The sequence below is a fragment of the Protopterus annectens genome, chromosome 9.part0 (genome assembly GCF_019279795.1).
Source record: "Protopterus annectens isolate FY-2018-M chromosome 9.part0, PAN1.0, whole genome shotgun sequence".
Taxonomy (NCBI): Eukaryota; Metazoa; Chordata; order Ceratodontiformes; family Protopteridae; genus Protopterus; species Protopterus annectens.
The window spans coordinates 4514121-4529290 of record NC_056743.1 but is presented as its reverse complement, the minus strand read 5'-3'; positions in this window follow the sequence as shown (position 1 = coordinate 4529290).

The window sequence follows — 15170 nt, the reverse complement described above, 5'->3', positions numbered from 1 at the left end:
ATTGACGTAATCTCTCATTGGGTACAGAAACTAACACATCAAAAAGATACTAGTCCATCAGGCTACAGTAAGCAACACTGCTAAAGGATACTAATCTGTCATTGGGTACAGTAGTGAACCCATCAAAAAGATACTGATCCATCAGGGTACAGTAAGGAACACAGAAAGGATACTAATCTGTCATTGGGTACAGTAAAGAACACAGCAAAAAGATACTAATCCATCAGGGTACAGTAAGGAACAGAGCCAAAGGATACTAATCTGTCATTGTCTACAGTACTGAACAGACAAAAATATATTAATCCATCAGGGTACAGTAAGGAACACAATCAAAGGATACTTCTCTGTCATTGAGAACAATAACAATCACAGCAAAAACATATTGATCCATCAGGGCACAGTAAGGAACACAGCCAAAGGATACTAATCTGTCATTGGGTACAGTAACGAACACAGCCAAAGGATACTAATCTGTCATTGGGTACAGTAACGAACACAGCAAAAAGATACTAATCCATCAGGGTACAGTAAGGAACAAACCAAAGGATACTAATCTATGATCTGATACAGTAATGACCCTGGACATCTACTCAATGGTGGAACTGAATGCTGAAGGCAGTGCTGGCCACCAGCAGTCTGACTCCTCATGCCCTCCCCATGATCACTGGAGCTGCTGACAACCAAGAATGTCTCTGCCATCAGAGAAGAAGGCATTCTTTGCATGTGCTGATTTGCCATGCCAAGCAGTTCCCTTCTGTGGCACACTGGGATGGAGAGGTGGGTTACACAGGAGCTGTGTCTGTCGAAGTAGGATGGGGTAAGAGCATCTCATTACTTGTGTCTAGGACTGCCACTGTAACCTCACACTGTGCCAGGATGTGACTGCATCATCATTGGGCTCAGACCAGGCCCTATCATAAGGTGGGATGTGATTCAGTGATTCAGATGGGGCCCCAGCATGAGGCATGCCTATAGCCGTGATACAGGAATTTAATGCAACACCTGAGAAAACAGGTAATCATACGCAAGTATATAACTACACCCTTTACCAACAGACACAACCCAGTGTATGTAACCCTGTACATGAGTGCTGGACAGAAACTACAGCTAGGAAAAATGGAGCAGAAAGGTGCTGTAACTGTAACCCTGATGTGCTCTAACACCAAGTAAATCATGCCTGGGTCATGTAGGTTGTACAGATTGTCCTACATTAGGCAACACCCACCTGGAGCATAACCAGTCATGGTCCTGTGAGATGGCATTTTTCCAAGAAAGAGGTGCCAGGAAATTCTCCAGTTAATGGTGACTTGGATGCAAACACTCACCCATGATCCTTCAACTTGTGCAGGCAAGTTGCCTTGTTGTGGACATTTGCAATCATGTTCTACTGTGGCCACTGCCTATGGTTACTTACTCAACAAGATGACACCATGCATCCCTCTGAAAGAGCTAGTCTGAGTTAATGGTCCACAGCATCTGCTAACCATGCTGACGGAGGTCCTGCAGCAAGCTGCCATGCTTTGCCTAGGAGGATTTTCTGTCCTTATTTTCCCCCATGTTATGCATATACCTGTAAAGCAATATGTGTGCAGGCTGTAACCATCTTATGTGTGTTTTACCCATAGCTCAACATCAAGCAGATATTTCCATTGTACCCATGACCTGTACTGCATGTCACCTAGGCTGAGGCACAAGCCCCCTGCATGGTCGCAGCCCTTCAGAGGTGGTCCTTATTGAAGGCATTGTAGCCATGACCTATAGTGCATGTCACCTAGGCTGAGGCACAAGCCCCCTGCATGGTCGCAGCCCTTCAGAGGTGGTCCTTATTAAAGGCATTGTAGCCATGACCTGTACTGCATGTCACCTAGGCTGAGGCACAAGCCCCCTGCATGGTCGCAGCCCTTCAGAGGTGGTCCTTATTAAAGGCATTGTAGCCATGACCTGTACTGCATGTCACCTAGGCTGAGGCACAAGCCCCCTGTATGGTCGCAGCCCTTCAGAGGTGGTCATTATTAAAGGCATTGTAGCCATGACCTATACTGCATGTCACCTAGGCTGAGGCACAAGCCACCTGCATGGTTGCAGCCCTTCAGAGGTGGTCCTTATTAAAGGCATTGTAGCCATGACCTATACTGCATGTCACCTAGGCTGAGGCACAAGCCCCCTGCATGGTCGCAGCCCTTCAGAGGTGGTCCTTATTAAAGGCATTGTAGCCATGACCTATAGTGCATGTCACCTAGGCTGAGGCACAAGCCACCTGCATGGTCGCAGCCCTTCAGAGGTGGTCCTTATTAAAGGCATTGTAGCCATGACCTATAGTGCATGTCACCTAGGCTGAGGCACAAGCCCCCTGCATGGTCGCAGCCCTTCAGAGGTGGTCCTTATTAAAGGCATTGTAGCCATGACCTATACTGCATGTCACCTAGGCTGAGGTACAAGCCCCCTGCATGGTCGCAGCCCTTCAGAGGTGGTCCTTATTAAAGGAATTGTAGCCATGACCTATAGTGCATGTCACCTAGACTGAGGCACAAGCCCCCTGCATGGTCACAGCCCTTCAGAGGTGGTCATTATTAAAGGCATTGTAGCCATGACCTATAGTGCATGTCACCTAGGCTGAGGCACAAGCCCCCTGCATGGTCGCAGCCCTTCAGAGGTGGTCATTATTAAAGGCATTGTAGCCATGACCTATAGTGCATGTCACCTAGGCTGAGGCACAAGCCCCCTGCATGGTCGCAGCCCTTCAGAGGTGGTCATTATTAAAGGCATTGTAGCCATGACCTATAGTGCATGTCACCTAGGCTGAGGCACAAGCCCCCTGCATGGTCGCAGCCCTTCAGAGGTGGTCCTTATTAAAGGATACTAGGTGTGCCAAGAAGCTGCATTACCCTGCAAAGATCATACATAAAATGGGAGAAATCTGCAGTGTGCCATGTGCTCTGTGTGTCTACAGCCCGCAGCAGGACATATACTGCCTCTACCTAATGTGTGGTTGGCTACAAATGCATTTCAATGGGTCTCCTTCAGAAGACTGACAAACCAAAAGACTGAATCCCAAAAGACTAAAAATTCAAAATATTGAATGACAGAATTTGTGCCTTCTCCACTGCTGTGCGATCTTGGAGTTGGCATATATAGTTAGCAGGGTGTGTTGTGCGCAACCTCCTACGTGACGGGTGTAGGGTGGCTTGCCCCTGCATTAAAAATGTGTTCAGTATTTTGAATTTTCAGTCTTTTGGGATTCAGTCTTTGGGGGTGTCAGTCTTCTGAAGTAGACCCATTTCAGTACACATCATCTGTCCCCTTAACTGCTGAAAGGCCCATAAGTGCAATTAATTGCCATTGTATGTCAAACACCCTGACAATGGCATGCTCCTTGAATGTCAATGACAGTATGCCCACTCCAAAATGTAAACGACTGTTATATGACCTCTGAACTTAGTATATGTGCAGCCCAACAACAGTCTGATGCCAATGGGCAAGATATCTCTCAATGAGATCAACAGTATTAAACACACAGGGGTCCCCACATGGGTATATGGGTGTATATTACCCACACAGGGCTTCCCACATGGATATATGGGTGTATATTACCCACACAGGGCTTCCCACATGGATATATGGGTGTATATTACCCACAAAGGGCTTCCCGCATGGGTATATGTATGTATGTGTACTACCCACACAGGGCTTCCACATGGGTATATGGGTGTGTCTATATTACCCACACAGGGCTCCCTATGTGGGCATATGGGTGTATATGTATTACCCACACAGGCCTCCACACATGGGTATATGGGTGTATGTGTATTAACCACACAGGACTTCCTATATGGGTATATGGGTGTATGTGTATCACCCACACAGGGCTTCCCAGGCGGATATATGGGTGTATGTGTATTACCCACACAGGGCTTCCCACATGGTATATGGGTGTATGTGTATTACCTACACAGAGCTTCCCACATGGTATATGGGTGTATGTGTATTACCCACACACACAAGGCTTTCCAAATGGGTATATGGGTGTATGTGTATTATCCACACAGGGCTCCCCACAAGTATATGTATGTGTATTACCCATGTAGGGCTACCTACATTGGTATATGTAGGAGCATTATCCATGCAGGGCTTCCTATATGGCTATATGGATGGATGGGTGTGAGTTATTCCTATATGGCTATATGGATGGATGGGTGTGAGTTATATATATGTATATATTCCCACCCCACCCCCACAATCTCAACCAAGAAATAAAGCACCATGGAAGAAGCAGTCCATAATTGCCTACATAGGCCTTATGATCATTCTTTCTTACATTAGTTCCTGGAACAGACAAGACATTTATGCTAGCTGCAAAACCCTGTGAAGCATTAAAAGGGCAATGGCATAGTCTCCACCGCTACTTCCACTTACCAAAAGATATGCACTCTCCCACAGCCAGAGTCCACCTTAGGAAGAGATTCAAAAAGGTGCCTGGACACAGATCCTTTAGCAGTCACATTATAGAGGCCTGTGAAATATATTGTCCACTGCAATCACACTGCTAGTAGAAACAGTTTACAAGTCTCCCTAACCTGAAACACTGCAGCTACTGTGCAACTGACCTCTCAGCAGACAAACATACACAAAAGCATCATACTGAGTTATGCCCTCTGTGCAACCATAACCCTCTTTCAGAGTACACAACATTATGGCAGTTTATGTCATGTGTGACCATACAGAACACTTAACAGCTAATGGATAACAGCAGTGAGTATGACATATACAGTTCTCAGCCTAAAAATAGGGCCTGTACATCCCATATACTATAGCACACATCAAACCGTTCCTTGTGGCAATTAAATTCATAAAATACAGCATATGCAACTGCCCTAGCATGTAACAAGACTCTGTCTATGTTCATATCCCACCAGACAGAATTCACCTGTTGTCAGCTAAACCCACAAACTCAACCCCCTTCCTCAGAGCAGTATCATGTAGGCCAATAAACATACACCTACAGTAGTATGTATAGAAAACAGTAGCCAGAATTTACAAGCATCACTCCCCGTTCATGTACCTCATATGTACTATTGATAAGTGAAGCATAGCCAAAGGATGCTAATCGACCACTGGGTACAGTAAGAACACAGCCAAAGGATGCTAATCCACCATCGGGTGCAGTAAGAACACAGCCAAAGGATACTAATCCACCATTGGGTACAGTAAGAACACAACCAAAGGATACTAATCCACCATTGGGTGCAGTAAGAACACAACCAAAGGATGCTAATCCACCATCAGGTACAGTAAGGACACAGCCAAAGGATACTAATCCACCATTGGGTATAGTAAGAACACAGCCAAAGGATACTAATCCACCATTGGGTACAGTAAGGACACAGCCAAAGGATACTAATCCACCATTGGGTACAGTAAGAACACAACCAACGGATGCTAATCCACCATCGGGTACAGTAAGGACACAGCCAAAGGATGCTAATCCACCATCAGGTACAGTAAGGACACAGCCAAAGGATGCTAATTGACCACTGGGTACAGTAAGAACACAACGAAAGGATGCTAATCCACCATCGGGTGCAGTAAGGACACAGCCAAAGGATACTAATCCACCATTGGGTATAGTAAGAACACAGCCAAAGGACACTAATCGACCATCGGGTACAGTAAGAACACAGCCAAAGGATGCTAATTGACCACTGGGTACAGTAAGAACACAACGAAAGGATGCTAATCCACCATCAGGTACAGTAAGAACACAGCCAAAGGATGCTAATCCACCATCAGGTACAGTAAGAACACAGCCACAGGATGCTAATCCACCATTGGGTATAGTAAGAACACAGTCAAAGGATGTTAAGCAACCATCAGTTGGGTACAGTAAGAACACAACCAAAGGATACTAATCAACCATCAGTCAGGTACAGTAAGAACACAGCCAAAGGATACTAATCAACCATCAGTCTGGTACAGTAAGAACACAGCCAAAGGATACTAATTAACCATCGAGTACAATAAGAACACAGCCAAAGGATACTAATTAACCATCGAGTACAGTAAGAACACAGCCAAAGGATACTAATTAACCATCGAGTACAGTAAGAACACAGCCAAAGGATACTAATTAACCATCGAGTACAATAAGAACACAGCCAAAGGATACTAATTAACCATCGAGTACAGTAAGAACACAGCCAAAGGATACTAATTAACCATCGAGTACAGTAAGAACACAGCCAAAGGATACTAATTAACCATCGAGTACAGTAAGAACACAGCCAAAGGATACTAATCAACCATCAGTCAGGTACAGTAAGAACACAGCCAAAGGATACTAATTAACCATCGAGTACAGTAAGAACACAGCCAAAGGATACTAATTAACCATCGAGTACAATAAGAACACAGCCAAAGGATGCTAATCCACCATTGGGTATAGTAAGAACACAGCCAAAGGATACTAATCAACCATCAGTCAGGTACAGTAAGAACACAGCCAAAGGATACTAATTAACCATCGAGTACAGTAAGAACACAGCCAAAGGATACTAATTAACCATCGAGTACAATAAGAACACAGCCAAAGGATGCTAATCCACCATTGGGTATAGTAAGAACACAGCCAAAGGATACTAATCAACCATCAGTCAGGTACAGTAAGAACACAGCCAAAGGATACTAATTAACCATCGAGTACAGTAAGAACACAGCCAAAGGATACTAATTAACCATCGAGTACAATAAGAACACAGCCAAAGGATGCTAATCCACCATTGGGTATAGTAAGAACACAGCCAAAGGATACTAATCAACCATCAGTCAGGTACAGTAAGAACACAGCCAAAGGATACTAATTAACCATCGAGTACAGTAAGAACACAGCCAAAGGATACTAATTAACCATCGAGTACAATAAGAACACAGCCAAAGGATACTAATTAACCATCGAGTACAGTAAGAACACAGCCAAAGGATGCTAATCCACCATTGGGTATAGTAAGAACACAGCCAAAGGATACTAATCAACCATCAGTCAGGTACAGTAAGAACACAGCCAAAGGATACTAATTAACCATCGAGTACAGTAAGAACACAGCCAAAGGATACTAATTAACCATCGAGTACAATAAGAACACAGCCAAAGGATGCTAATCCACCATTGGGTACAGTAAGAACATAAATAAAAAGTGTGCAGGAGTGTAAAATCTGCTAGTAACACAAAAACGCTCCTGTAACTGACTGAAGCACCCAGAAGCAGAAACCAGACCAAAAGTTCACTCAGGGATTTAGTAGAAAACAAGTGCAGCAAAGTCTTACAATTCTACCAAACAGTTGTTGTTGTGGTACATAAAATCAGTAACGTAAAACCATCCATTGCATAAATATCCAATGCAGAAATTAAGGTAAGCGCTTTCATCTGATCTAGTCACAGGCTTTTTCAAAACCATAGAAAAGCATTGCATCATGGTATAAATAGTAGCTTAATCAAAATCAATTAACATTTAAAACTTAACAGTGATATTTTAAATGATGCAAGTTTTATTAATTTTGAAAGTAAATATGACATTTTAGTAAAATTGAGCAACAGGTTAAAGACATTAATAGAAAACAAAGGAAACTGAGGAGGGTTGAGTTGGAATATAAATACAAAGAAGCTTACAAGCTTCCTAAAAGCTATTAAGGTGACAATGTACTAAATAATCGTGGGGTTGACAACACAAATGGAACAGGTTCAGTAGGTTATGAAGTAAGGGGAGAGAATGAGGAAATACAGACTGAAGGTTTTAACAGTGACCATGATGAGGTTTCCAACCAAGAATATCCACCCTTCCGTAGGTCTGAAAGAATTTTGAATCGTGACAGGAACAGACAGAATTTTTTAGGGCAACAGACTCCGACAGGGAGGGCCCAGAGAGGTCCCAGGAGGTTTTGGAACATCAAGAACAACAGATACTGAGTAATAAAATACCCCAGGTGGTGTTATTTCCAGTTTCAATGGCAAACTTTTGAGCTTAAATGGTTTCAATATTTTTAATTACACAGAACGACCAGTTACGGCTTCCCATTTTTCTTTATTTGAACAAGGACCTAAATTTGTTCCTGCTAGAAGCTGGACATAGTGGGGGTTATGACTGAACTGAAACTTTATACTAGAAAGCTCAACCTGCGTTTATTTTTTCAAGACACAGGGGAATAAACTGGTTATTTACCCAGTAGGTTTAGGAAAAGAAGTTTGTTTAACCTCCCTTTGCACCCTGTTTTAGCTCATTATGAGAAAGTTTGCACTAGGGAAATATTCTATGAATTTTACAGCTACAGGGAAATGTTTTACAACCTTACTAAGGATGAAGCAACACTCCTTAACCAGTTAAGAGGTACTGACATTATGTATGTCATGAAGCCAGACAAGGGGAGAGGGGTAGTCCTGGCAGACAGACTTGATTACGTCAATGACATCACCAATATGTTGCAGGATACTGATAAGTACAAGGTGGCCTCTTCGAATGGGTTAACATTTCCCATAGAAAGGTACAGTTGTTTTTGGAGGACGGTTTGTTACAGGGGATGATTAATGAAGAGTTGTTTAATTTCTTACAGAATAAATATCCTTACATCCCCACTGTCTTCGGCATACCTAAAGTACACAAAAATGTGTTACACCCCCCTTACAGACTTATGGCAGCACACAACAGTTCCACCAATTCACTGGGGATGTTTGTTGACCAGCTTCTCAGGGACACATTGGCCAGAATAGACTATATTCTATCCGACTCCTGGGACTTTTTGTCCCGGATACAAAATTATTTTTTTGAAGAAACTACGGGATTCTTAACTATTGATATAGTTGATTTGTTTGGGTCCATTCCTCAGGACTCTGGAGTGGAATTATTCCAAGAGGCTTTGTTGGAATATAGTGACTTGAATGCCAACATGATTAATCTAGTTATGGAATTAATGGAATTAGTCCTTAACAATAACTATTTTGTTTTTGAGGAGGAATATTATGGGAAGTCAAAAGGGATTGCCGTAGGGTTGAGTTGTGCCCCGATATATGCAAACCTGGTTATAACAATGTGGGAAAAACATTTCATATTTGGATCTGATTTTGCAAATAACTGGTTGTTGTACTTGCAATACCTTGATGATGTTTTTATTTTGTGGAAGGGACAATTTGTAGTAGCTGACAATTTTGCTGACTACATCAATAATATATGTGATTATTTTAAATTTACACACACTTATGATTCTACTACTATTAATTACTTAGATGTTAACATTACAAGGGACGAACATATGAACACATTCATATACAAGGTTTATTGCAAACCAACATACTCAAATATTTTTTAAGTTACAAAAGTCATCACCCCTTTTACGTCAAGAAGAATCTTGTGAGAGGTCAAATGATAAGGGGGCACATATGTGTTCAACCCTGGATTGTTTGAAGAGGGAACTAGGTCAGTTAATTCAAATGCTTACTGACAGAGGCTACCTGGAGGACTGGGTTCATGAATTGGGTATGGACATTCTGAGTGGGTGAGATACTAGATATACCCCTTTGTTGGGGGTGCCCCAGCCTCTAAAGAAGCAACCTTTCTCGGGGAGTTAGTTCCACTCCCTCACATTCCATGGTTACCTATTACGGTTCCTTCAGTCCCAAGACTGGGACATTTTCAATAAAAACTGGGTTATTTTGGAGGGTAACAAGCACCTGATTCAGTCCCTTGGTAAAGGACCATCATTTTCATACAAGTTAGGACACAATATGAAACATCTCCTGGAACATCCCTTTTTAAATACAAAGGAGAGACGGGGAAAAAATGTGGTAGATGTAACCAGTGTCCACTTATTTTGGAAAATATAGAAATACTGATAGGTGACCCGCTGCAGAGAATTTACGTGACGGGGGGACCTGTCAAACCAAGGGTTTGGTTTATGTCAGTGTTTGTCAGGGGTGTAATATGTTTTAGGTAGGCAAAACTAAAAGACCCCTGAGAAAAAGGATTTACAAACACTCATATGCTATGGAAACTAATAACCATAACAATGCTTTGCACAGACATGCACTGAAATGTTACAACTTTACAGGATACAAGTTTGGGATTTTAGAAGTGGTCAGATACAATGAGAGGGGAGGAGATTGATGTAATGAATTAGCAAGAAGGGAAATGATGTGGCAGTTGTCACTAAATACCACCCAAGCACTAGGTATCAATGACCACTTATCTTTGGTGCCCGTACTGAAACAAAGGGCACTTAAGTTATAAAGGTATTTTGAAAGGTTTGAAAAACAATTTATCTAGAAAGTAAAGAATAAACATAAAAAACACACATTTCTTTATAAATATATCAGCAAGTGTAATTCCTACTTCCCAGTTTCAACCTATTTCTTTAAAATGTTCATTGATTTTAAATGTTAATTGATTTTGATTAAGCTACTATTTATACCATGATGCAATGCCTTTCTATGGTTTTGAAAAAGTCTGGGACTAGATCAGATGAAAGCGCTTACCCTAATTTCTGCATTGGATATTTATGCAATGGATGGTTTTACGTTACTGATTTTATGTACCACAACAACTGTTTGGTGGAATTGTAAGACTTTGCTGCACTTGTTTTCTATTAAACCACTCAGTGAACTTTTGGTCTGGTTTGTGCTTCTGGGTGTTTGAGTCAGTTACAGGAGTGTTTTTGTATTACAGTAAGAACACATCCAAAGGATGCTAATCGACCATCAGCTGGGTACACTAAAAACACAGCCAAAGGACACTAATCAACCATCAGTTGGGTACAGTAAGAATACAGCCAAAGGATGCTAATTGACCATTGGTCGGGATGCAGTCAGAACACAGCGAAAGGATGCTAATCAAACAACGGGTACTGTAAGAACACATCCAAAGGATACTAATCCACCATCAGGTATAGTAAGAACACAGCCAAAGGATACTGAAGGCCAGGTACTCTGCAATGCTTGCTCGCCCAGTAGCAAATTCCATAAAGCAATGAGCAAAATAATGGCAAAGACTGCTTTTATTACTTAATTCTGAGGATCTTTGAGAGGTTATGATGCGAATGAGCCAATTTTGCTGGCATGTTACTAGACACATAGACAGGGTGACTAACACTAGTATGTCACATCACTGCACAATGCCTGTATACATACTGGCATGTTCCTATGTAGACATGGCAACTAACACCCATATGTCACACCACTGCACAATACCTGTACACATGCTGGCATGTTACTAGACATGTAGACAGGGCGTCTAACACCAATATATCACACCACTGCACAATGCCTGTATACGTGCTGGCATGTTATTAGACATGTAGACAGGGTGACTAACACCCATATGTCACACCACTGCACAATGTCTGGATATTTTCCGGCATGTTACTAGACACGAAGACAGGGTGAGTAACACCCATAGGTCACACGCACAATGCCTGTACGCATGCTGGCATGTTACTAGACACGTAGACAGGGTGACTAATACCCATAGGTCACACCACTGCACAATGCCTGTATACATGCTGGCATGTTACTAGACATGATTGCCCAGTAGAATTACATAGAGGTAACTAACACCAATATGCCTGCATACATGAATGTATACATGCTGGCATGTTACTAGACACATAGGCAGGACATGTTTGAGGATCCACACATTCACCGTTAGCAAACATATGCCCTGCATAGCATGCCCTTACATCAAGCGTACTGCCACCAAGTGTCAATCATACAGGGATATAATGCACTACCATGCTGTGTGCACTGTTACTGACATGGAGGTCTCACAGCATGCAGGGTACACATCTCACCATACTGGCCAAGCATTGCCCCAGTGAAGGACATCTAGACTGGTATAATGATGGCAGTCCAACAACAGCTCTGTCCCACAGTAAACATCAGCTTACTTTAAGTAGTTCCCACAACATGGCAGCAGCTGCTTGTGTTACTACCACTGTCTTCTCTATGATGGCATTCCTACAATAGCTCTGTCCCACAGTAAACATCAGCTTACATTAAGTAGTTCCCACAACATGGCAGCAGCTGCTTGTGTTACTACCACTGTCTTCTCTTTGAGTGGTACAACAAACTGGCATGGTAAAACTGTTAACAGAAAAAAAAGAGAATGACAGATGGAATTAATAAGACTAATAGTGATGAAGATCTATCCTTCGTAACAATTGATAGAGCAAAAATGACTGTATTAGAAGCTGAAAATTCTTCAGAGATGGTCAGCAAAGATATTCTTGCAATTGGAGATTCAGTTATTAGAGGAACTGATACGTATATTTGCAGAGATGATAATGAACATCGAGTGCTTGCCAGGAGCAAAAAATAGAAGATGTGAAACAAGCCTCAGAACACCTTAATGTAAGGAAGTGTGGCTCTGTTTTTATTCATGTTGGTACAAATGATGTCACCAACAAAGATTCTCTGACTGTTGGTCGTGAACTGACAGCCCTCCTAGATAGTATAGCTTGTACTGGTGTTAGGACATATTTTTCACAAATCACCTATAGAAAGGATAGTCAGGTCACTGTGAATGAAAAGATTTTTTGGATAAACACCGACATGGAAAAAATGTCCTGTTTTAAAAAATGGAAACGTGTAGAGCATCCAAGCCTTCTTTTGGGCACGTGTTCAGACAGCATGGTGTGCATTTGTGTAGATCAGGGAAGAGAATTTTTGCTGCAGATATTTTGCAATATTTGACAAACACTAGACAGGATTTTTGCCAGGTCAAAAATTTAACATTTCACAGATATCAACATTTGATTCATCTCTGATGGTTGTTAATGCTGGGAGCATTAATAATAAAGTTTTTTTTTTAGAAAATTTGCTACGTTCCCGCAAGACTGATGTTATAGTTTGTGAAACATGGTTAAAGAACAATGAATGGAAACCAGTTCTGTCAGGGTATAAATGTTTTTACTGTAACAGACATTCTAACAAAAAATCAGGTGGAGGTGTTATGATAGGGATTAGAGATAATTATGAGACTTGTGATTATTATAGCAATAACCCACGCCTGGGTGTGGGTAATGCTGTATTTACCCACAGTTGGCGTGGTTTGGTCCCGAGGGCGAAGCCCGAGGGACCAAACAAAGCCAACCGTGGGTAAATCCAGCATTACCCACACCCAGAAGTGGGTTATTGCTATTATACAATGACATTATTTAAGAAAAAAAATAATTACTTTTCTTAAATAATGGCATTGTATAATGCCTCTTTTCTGCCCTTCCGCAGCTGTCTGGTATTCTGCGGGAGTTCTGATGTACTGCGCATGCCTACGCAGTACATCACAGCTGTGGGCAAAAGCACTGTTTTGCTATGTTAAATGGGTTTAACATAGCGAGACAGCTTTAAAATAAGCAACGGAGATCTCCGTTGCTTATTGTAAAGCTGTCTCGCTATGTTAAACCCATTTAACATAGCGAAACAGTAAAAAGCAACAGAGATTTTGCGATCTCCGTTGCTTTTTTTTTTTTTTAAACTGTCTCGCTATGTTAAATGGGTTTAGCATAGCGAGACAGCTTTAAAATAAGCAACGGATATCTCCGTTGCTTATTTTAAAGCTGTCTCGCTATGTTAAACCCATTTAATATAGCGAGACAGCTTTAAAAAAAGCAACGGAGATCTCCGTTGCTTTTTTTAAACCTGTGTCGCTATGTTAAACTCTTTTAACATAGCGAGACAGTGTTTTATACTAACGGAAAAAGTCCGGCGACGGACCTTTTCCGTTAGTATATTGAGGGATTTACAATGGGCACGCTGGTTGGGCTGGCCAATCAGCGTGCACGTTTTAGGGGAGGAATTGTATAATACATGTTCAATGATAACACCAATACTATAGACTGTGTAACTGTGACAATAAAGGCAACCCTGGAACATATAACAATTGTTGGAGTGTATAGACCACCAAAGTCAAGTGCAGATGACCTAGAGGAATTCATACATTTCTTACATGAAACACAGGAGGGAAGAATAATATTAGCTGGGGACTTAAATTTACCAGAAACAGACTGGAATAATATTGATTCAACAACGTTAGTAAAGAAATTATTCACAGAGTATATTCAGGAACAACAAATGCTTCAGATGTAAAAAAAAAAAAAAAAAAAACTACCAGGGATGAAATATACTAGATATTGTTTGTGTTCCCAAAGAAATTACTGTAACTTCAAGTCAAGTTTTACCACCACTGATGTGCAGTGATCATGGGGTCATAAAGGTTAATTTGTTTCTTGATAATTCTGCCAAACTGAAATCTAAACCAATGCACAGAAGGTTAATTACAGATTATAGGGAAGCAAAACAGTTACTATATAAAACTAACTGGAGTGAGGTGTCCAGTGGAAAAACTGCAGATGGAACGTGGAAAGTTTTGAAAGAGAAATTGAGTGCAAAAAGTCAAAAAATGTTTAACATCAGGGGGTATATTTCCATAAGAACAAGATACCTGATTAAGGTGAGAGACAAAAAATATAAGAAATGCAAGAGTGGTCGGACTACAACTTTGAAAACTGAAATAAATGAGCTGGACAAACAGATTAAACATAGTGTTATACAAGATGAAGAAAATTTATACAAAGATATTGAGCATAACAGGAAACCTTTTTATAGATACATAAGATGTGGAAAGAGTAAAGATACACAAATTGATAAACTGTGTGCAGATTCTAAAATTTATCCTCACAGCAGTGGTGGTACTTGCTGTAGCATTGTCGCCTCACAGTAAGACGTTGTCCTGTTCGATTCTCCGCTAGAGCGTCTTCTGTGTGGAGATATGCGGGAATGGGCGTACCTTCGTTGAAGGTTGTGCACCAGGACTGGCAACTCGGGATGTAAAAATCTACTGCCAATCATTAGCGGACCGGAGTTCCGCTGTGGCGACCCCTAACCGGGAAAAGCCGAAAGACACAACAACAACAACATTCACAGACACAACAGATTATAGATATATTTACAAAATCTTATGCAAAACAGTTTGGCTCCACAAAAAGGGTGATAAGTTGTCCTGGTGACTTCCAAATAACCCCAGATACTGGAATCAAATTAGATTATATTGAAAAAGAACTGTGTAAACTGGATCCAAACATAGCGCAGGGAGGAGATGGAATAAGTAACAACGACCTGAGATCACTTAAGCAAGAACTTA